We start from the raw sequence: 6,795 nt of genomic DNA on the forward strand, positions 1-6,795 counted from the left end.
AGCTTATACCCTCCACATCCGCCAACATCCAAACACAATATCAGCAAACACATCCAACTCATGCACCACAAACAAACCTCATACAGATTGCAATGTCTCATCAACCAGCACAAAACCCCACATACCACACCTATACACATGTCCAGCACAACTACAACAGTAAGACACCTTCATTCTCACACCAAAGAATAATCTGCCCATTCCCACTAACACAACCTGCCAACGCATACACAACACAATACCACATTATACATTACTTTCAGCCATCCAGATACACACTCCCTGTTCATACAAACCAACAGCGCTATACTCTATTTGCTCCTGTCACACCCCCTTTTATCATGACAATACCTAAACCCAGCCTTCCAGCACACCATCCACAAATACCCTCCTGCTCTCTTCACCACTTACACAGAACCATGTAATCCTTACACTCCACTCCAGCACACATGTTACCTACTCCATTGATCAAAACTAACACAAATACCCCTAACCCATCCCCTCTTACACACCTCATACACTTCACCAAAACACATTAACATCCCCTGTAATATTCTAATACCACTCACCAGCACTAACTCACAAACAGATCCTTCACAGAAAATCACTACATCAATATCTCCTCTCACAATTCCACAAAAACAAAACAGACCACACACATCAGCACATCAAAATAACACAAACTTTCATAATGCTTTCCATCACACCCACTCTCACCCTCATGACTACACAAATAATACAAATCCTGCCCAATCTTTACTCCTAAATGTTCACTCTTCATAAACATCTACCACAAGCACCCCAACACAGCAACATTCATTCACCGCCTCTCATCCATTGCACAATTTAGAGCTTTACATTATGATCCACATGCTCCTCCACTACCCCTAACCCATACTCCTTCCGCACTAAACAGACGCAAACAAAATAAACAACATGCCACTCTTAACAACTTCGCATCCCCTTGTCTATTATACAATAAGGCTACTCTACAAAAAAAACAGTACACTCTTCATGTCTCTCTCAGCCACCAAGTCCACCAACAACACACACAGACCCAACAAAATGCCTCCCAAGCCTGCTGGAAGAGGAACACTATATTGAAATACAGGACTATTGTGACCCTTACACATTTATCACAACTAATAACAGACCTGCTACAACTTCGAAATATACTGCTCACCCTTCTCCAAAAGAAAACACCACCACCACAAACACACATTTTGAAAACTGCCTGCTCATAAATGTTCGATCACTCTAAAAAAACAAGCACCACATCTATGACCTGCTCACGGACACACAACCTGACTTAGTATTTGTAACGGAATAATGGTTGGGAGATGGCCCCAGTGTTGGATGACACCGTTCCTCCAGGCTATCATACCATCACACAAAACCATATAGGCAAAAGAGGAGGTGGACTAGATATTATATTCAAACAAGCAATACATTTCTGTAAAATAGCCAACATTTCCAAACAAGGTTGTGAGGCCCCCCTCACCAGATGCAACCCTACACCAGCTTCCTCCTGTAGCTTTCTCCTCCTTTACAGACCTCCACCTAACAACTCAACATTCCCAGACACTTTTCTAGATATAGGTGATAAAGTGGCGGTAATACCGCCAACAGGCTGTCGGTAAATACCGCCAAATTATGACCATGGCGGAAAGAGCTCAGACAGATATCCAATTTACCACACCAACCAGCAGGGCGGAATCAACAGGCACCACAGTGGTAGCTGCCTACAGCCAAGCGGAAGCCAATGTTCTGCCCACCGTATTATGGCAGCCCAATCTCCCACCTTTTCCGGGGCGTACCAACCAAATCAAAAGTCTGGCGGAAACACTGCACAGAAGGGAAACGACTCACCATTGGAGACTCATGGAAGAACCACGCTGCCATGAATCCTGAACTGCACATCTTCCCAATGATTTTCTACGTGCTGCTCCACCATGAACACCAACGACGACGAAGACGACCACGGTGAGTACTGCCGCCCAGCACACAGGGGGGGGGGAGAAAAAAGAGAGTGACACACACACGCAACACACACACCCCCAACCCCATACACACAATCAGCTGCAGTAATAAAACATATTTATCCCATACCCCTCAGGAATAATGCAAGGACAACAAAAATAGATGAAAGTGATTGTAAGAATATAAATACAGTAGAAATATGTACATCCAATCTAAAAGTATATACATATGGACAAATCAAGGGACACTGCCCAGTCCTCAATGTGTGTGGGCCAGAGGGCCACATGACAAAGTCCAAGGCTCCACTTGTCTTCTGCAACAACATGAGAGAACACTGCAGGGGCATCAGTTCGAAAATAGGCAGGCACCTCAGGGGGACGGGGAACGGGGGGCCCCCATGTTAACCTATGAGAGGGACAGGCCTTGCAACAGTGAAAACCAAATTGGTTCTGGAGGGGGCATTGGGCCCTGTGATGCAGATCTTGGTGAGTGCAAGGTCACAGCCTCTCAGGTGGGTGTCATACCCACAGGATTTGCAGGGGGCAGGCCGCACAACAGCCCATGGATGCAGGACTACAGGCTGTCTGCCGGCTGTGACGGCTGCTCAGTGGTGGTGCTGCTGCTGTCGCTGGTGGTATGGGGAGGCTCCACCCCATCCCCTGCAGCCTCAGACGGTTGCCCACTGGTACTGCTGGTGGTGGGGGGGAAGCTCTTGCCCATCCCCTGCAGCTTAGGATGGCTGCCCACTGGTGCTGATACTGCTAGTGGTGGTGGTGGTGCTGCTGCTGGTGGGGTGTTGGGGGGGAAGCTCCTGCCCATCCACTGCAGCCTCGGATGGCTTCCCACTGCTGGTGGTGGTGCTGCTGCTGGTAGTGGGGGGAAGCTCCTGCCCATCTTGTGCAGCCTCGGACGGCTGCCCACTGCTGGTGGTGGTGCTGGTGCTGCTGCTGGTGGTGGTGGGGGGGGGAAGCTGCTGCCCATCCCCTGTAGCCTTGGATGGCTGCACCACAATGGTTGGTGGTAGGGGCTCCGACTGAGTCCCAGCACCAGGCCCCTTGTCCTTTCTGCGTGCTGGTGCAGGCCCCTTGCCCTTCTTGGCAGCACCTGGGGATGGCTCCTTGCCCTTCCTGGCAGCAGCTGGGGGTGGCACCTTGCCCTTCCTGGCAGCAGCTGGTAATGGCTCCTTGCCCTTCCTGGCAGCAGCTGGCGATGGCTCCTTGCCCTTTCTTGGCAGCAGCTGGGGTTGGCTCCTTGCCCTTCCTGGCAGCATCTGGGGGTGGCACCTTGACCTTCATGGCAGCAGCTGGGGATGGCTCATTGCCCTTCCTGGCAGCACTTGGGGCAGGCACCCTTTCTGTGTGGCTGCTTGGTGCCCGGACCCTTTCCCACTACAAATTGCTGTGGACACTACTGGGCCCATGGACTGGGTGGCTGAGGTGCTTGCCTGGGTTAGGCACCCTGCCCAGACGTGAAGGACGGGGGTGGGGAGGTGGGGTAGGGAAGAGGTCAACTGCAAAAAGGAAAAACTTCTTAGGAACATTGGGGCGGGAAGTGGGAGAAGGTTTGGTAGTGGAGGAAGAGGGAGTGGTTGTAGGAGGTGTCAGTTTGCTGTGTTTGGGTGCAGGTGCATGAGCTGGATGCTGTTGTGAGGTGGATGGCTGTTGGGTGTCTGAGTGCTTGCATTTGTGTACCTTGGGGGGGAGGGGCACAGACACAGTGGGAGAGGACACAGGGGACGTGTGTATGACTGTTGAGGTGGTGTCTGCCAGTGAGGTGTGTGTTCTGATAGGTGTGCTGGTGATGGCGGTATTGGATGAGGATATAGTGCATGCAGGTGTGAGTGTAGGTGCAACTGGGAGGGAGGTGGAGAACGAGAAGGAGGGGGACACAGTAGAGGCAGTGGATGTTGGTATGTCTGCATCTGGATTGTGTTTGTGTGAGTGCCTGTGGGATGAAGTGCGGTGCTTGTGTTTGCCTGTGCCACTCTTGTGTGTTGTCCTGTGTGCATGCTCGTCTGCCTGTGTACTTGGGATAGGTTGGGGTTGAAGGTAATGGCATTGGGTAGAGGAAGTTGGAGGGGGAGGGTGGAAACAGGGACAATGCTGCCGTCAGAGAGGAGGCCAGAGCCTGGATTGATCTCTGTTGGGCCGCCAAGCCAGTGTGAATGCCCTCCAGAAATGCATTGGTCTGTTGCATTTGGGCTGCCAGCCCCTGGATGGCATTCACAATGGTTGACTGCCCAACAGAGATGGATCTCAGGAGGACAATAGCCTCCTCACTCAGGACAGCCCCCTGAGGTGCCTGGGGTGAAGGAGATGCCCACCCTCCTGGGTGAGCGGGCACGAGCAACTCGCTGAGGGGCTGCTGGGAGGGCAGTGCAGGTACTTGGGGCAGCTGTACCTGTAGCTGGGGTGGTCACAGAGGTGTCTGCCACCACCAGGGAGCTTCCATCGGAGAAGGTTTCCGTGTCTGAACTGTCCCTTCCTGTCTCCGCTGTGGTGCTCTCCTCACCCTCTGTCCCACTGGTGCCCTCACTGTCGGTGGACTCCGCCTCCTGGGTCCTGTGGGATGCAGCTTTCTCCGTCGCCCTTGCCTCTGCTCCTCTGCCAGATGATGCTAATGCACATAAGGACAGGATGACAAAATAAAAGGGGGGGAGAGACAAAGGATACACTTGGCCAGTGGCTGCACCTACACCACTGTTGGCATACACAGCACCCTCACACACAGGGAACAGCCATACACACTATGCAATGTACTACCAGTAACAATGCTAGTCATCAGGGCATGGGGAGGGACACATACCGCCAACTGCAGCATACCTGGGACCCACACAGCCCTGCCCAGTAGTGGATGCCTACTAGCTAGGTTGGAGAAATATCACATCAGAACCCTGGCCAACATGGGACTCACTCTGCAATGTCAGGCATGGCCTAGGGGCACCCATAGACAGACATACCCCACCCGGATACCTCCCCACCAGGCTTAAGTAGTAATGATGGGCACTGTACTCACCCCCTTGTGGCTGCTGTGATGCCCTCAAGCACCCATCCAGCTCCTATTAGGCCACCGCCAGTATGCGGGCCATCAGGGGGGTCAGGGTTCGACTGGCACCCCTTCCGCGTTGGGAGGCCATCCCCAGCTGGGCCTCCGCCGTCTTCTGTGGCCAGTGTCTCAGGTCCTCCCACCGTTTCCGACAGTGGGTGCTCTGCCTGCCATAGACACCCAGGGTCCGCACTTCCTTGGCGATGGCATGCCATATACCCTTCTTTTGATGGGCGCTGACCTGCAGAGGAAATGCACACAGGGAAAGGTATTAGTGAGACTGTCCTGGCTGTTACACTCCTGGCCCGCCATACCCCTTCCCATCCCCATTTGCCCATTTGCACAGACATGGCCCAGCACACAAGCTGCACGCTGCCCAGGGCCCATCCACCAACCCTCTTCACAAGGCCTTCACACACACCATTCCATGCATCGTGCTGACAGTGTACTTACCTGTTGGTCTGGAGGCCCATACATCAGTCCATACAGGGGTAGGACCCCATCCACTAGTCTCTCCAACTCTGCCGAAGTGAAGGCTCTTTTCCCAGTCACACGGGCCATGGTAGGTTCCAAACACAGGTCACAGCAGAACATGCAGTGTAGGTCCTCTCCTGTTGAAGGTCAGGTAGCAAGTGAGTGAACAGATAGAAAATGGCGGTGACGTCCGTGGCGGGGCATACTGTTACCGTCGGCATATATCACCATTAGCCACTGTACCCCATAGGGGCCAATATTATCCAATGAGGGGTTGCACTTGATAGGGCCACAATCAAGGACCTGTGTGCCCAACTGGAACCTGACCTGATATCTGCTATCCGTCACCCCACTGGGATCCGCCCTCTTGTGCAAGAACTATCTGTGATCCATTTCTTGGCAATTGGTTCAATCCAAGTGGCAGTGGGCTTGGCAGCAGGAATGTCACAGCCAGTGTTCTCAACAGTGCTGACAAGAAGGTTGTCTGCCCTGATTAAACAGATGTGCAGCTAAATTATTTCCCCCCAGGTGGATGATTTGGCCACAGTGAAGGCTGACTTCTATGCAATGGGACATATCCCCAACATCATTGCGGCGATTGATGGAACACATACTGCATTTGTCCCCCACCCCCGGCAAAATGAACAGGTCTTCAGAAATCGAAAAAGTTTTCACTCAATGAATGTCCAGATGGTGTGCCTGGCGGACCAGTACATCTCCCGCATAAATGCGAAGTATCCTGGGTCTGTGCATGATGCCTTTATCCTGAGGAATAGCAGCATCCCAAATGTGATGGCCAACAACAGAGGCACAGGGCGTGGCTAATAGGTGAGCCCTGGTTCCCACCCAGTGGATGTTGGTGTATGGGCATCGTGTGGGCCATAAGGGGTAGTGTGAGGCTAAATGCTGTCCCTCAATATTTGCAGGTGACTCTGGTTACCCCAACCTATCATGGCTACTGACCGCTGTGAGGAATCCCTGGACAAGGGCTGAGGAACGTTACAATGAGGCACATGGGCGAACAAGAAGGATCATTGAACGTACCTTTGGCATTCTGAAGAAGGTCTGCCAGATAATCGTGACATGCTGCATGTTGCATAACCTTGCCTTGAGACCCCATGTGCTGTTTCTGCAGGAGGAGGCTGGAGATGGCTGTGTGGCAGCAGTGGACCCTGTGGACAGTGAAGATGAGGAAACAGAGGATGAGGACAACAGAACTGCAGTGATTAGACAATACTTCCAATGACACACAGGTAAGACAGTGTAACTTCGCATTTCATTGTCAATTTTTTATTT

This window comes from Pleurodeles waltl, unplaced genomic scaffold (genome assembly GCF_031143425.1).
Source record: "Pleurodeles waltl isolate 20211129_DDA unplaced genomic scaffold, aPleWal1.hap1.20221129 scaffold_67, whole genome shotgun sequence".
In the NCBI taxonomy this organism is placed as follows: Eukaryota; Metazoa; Chordata; class Amphibia; order Caudata; family Salamandridae; genus Pleurodeles; species Pleurodeles waltl.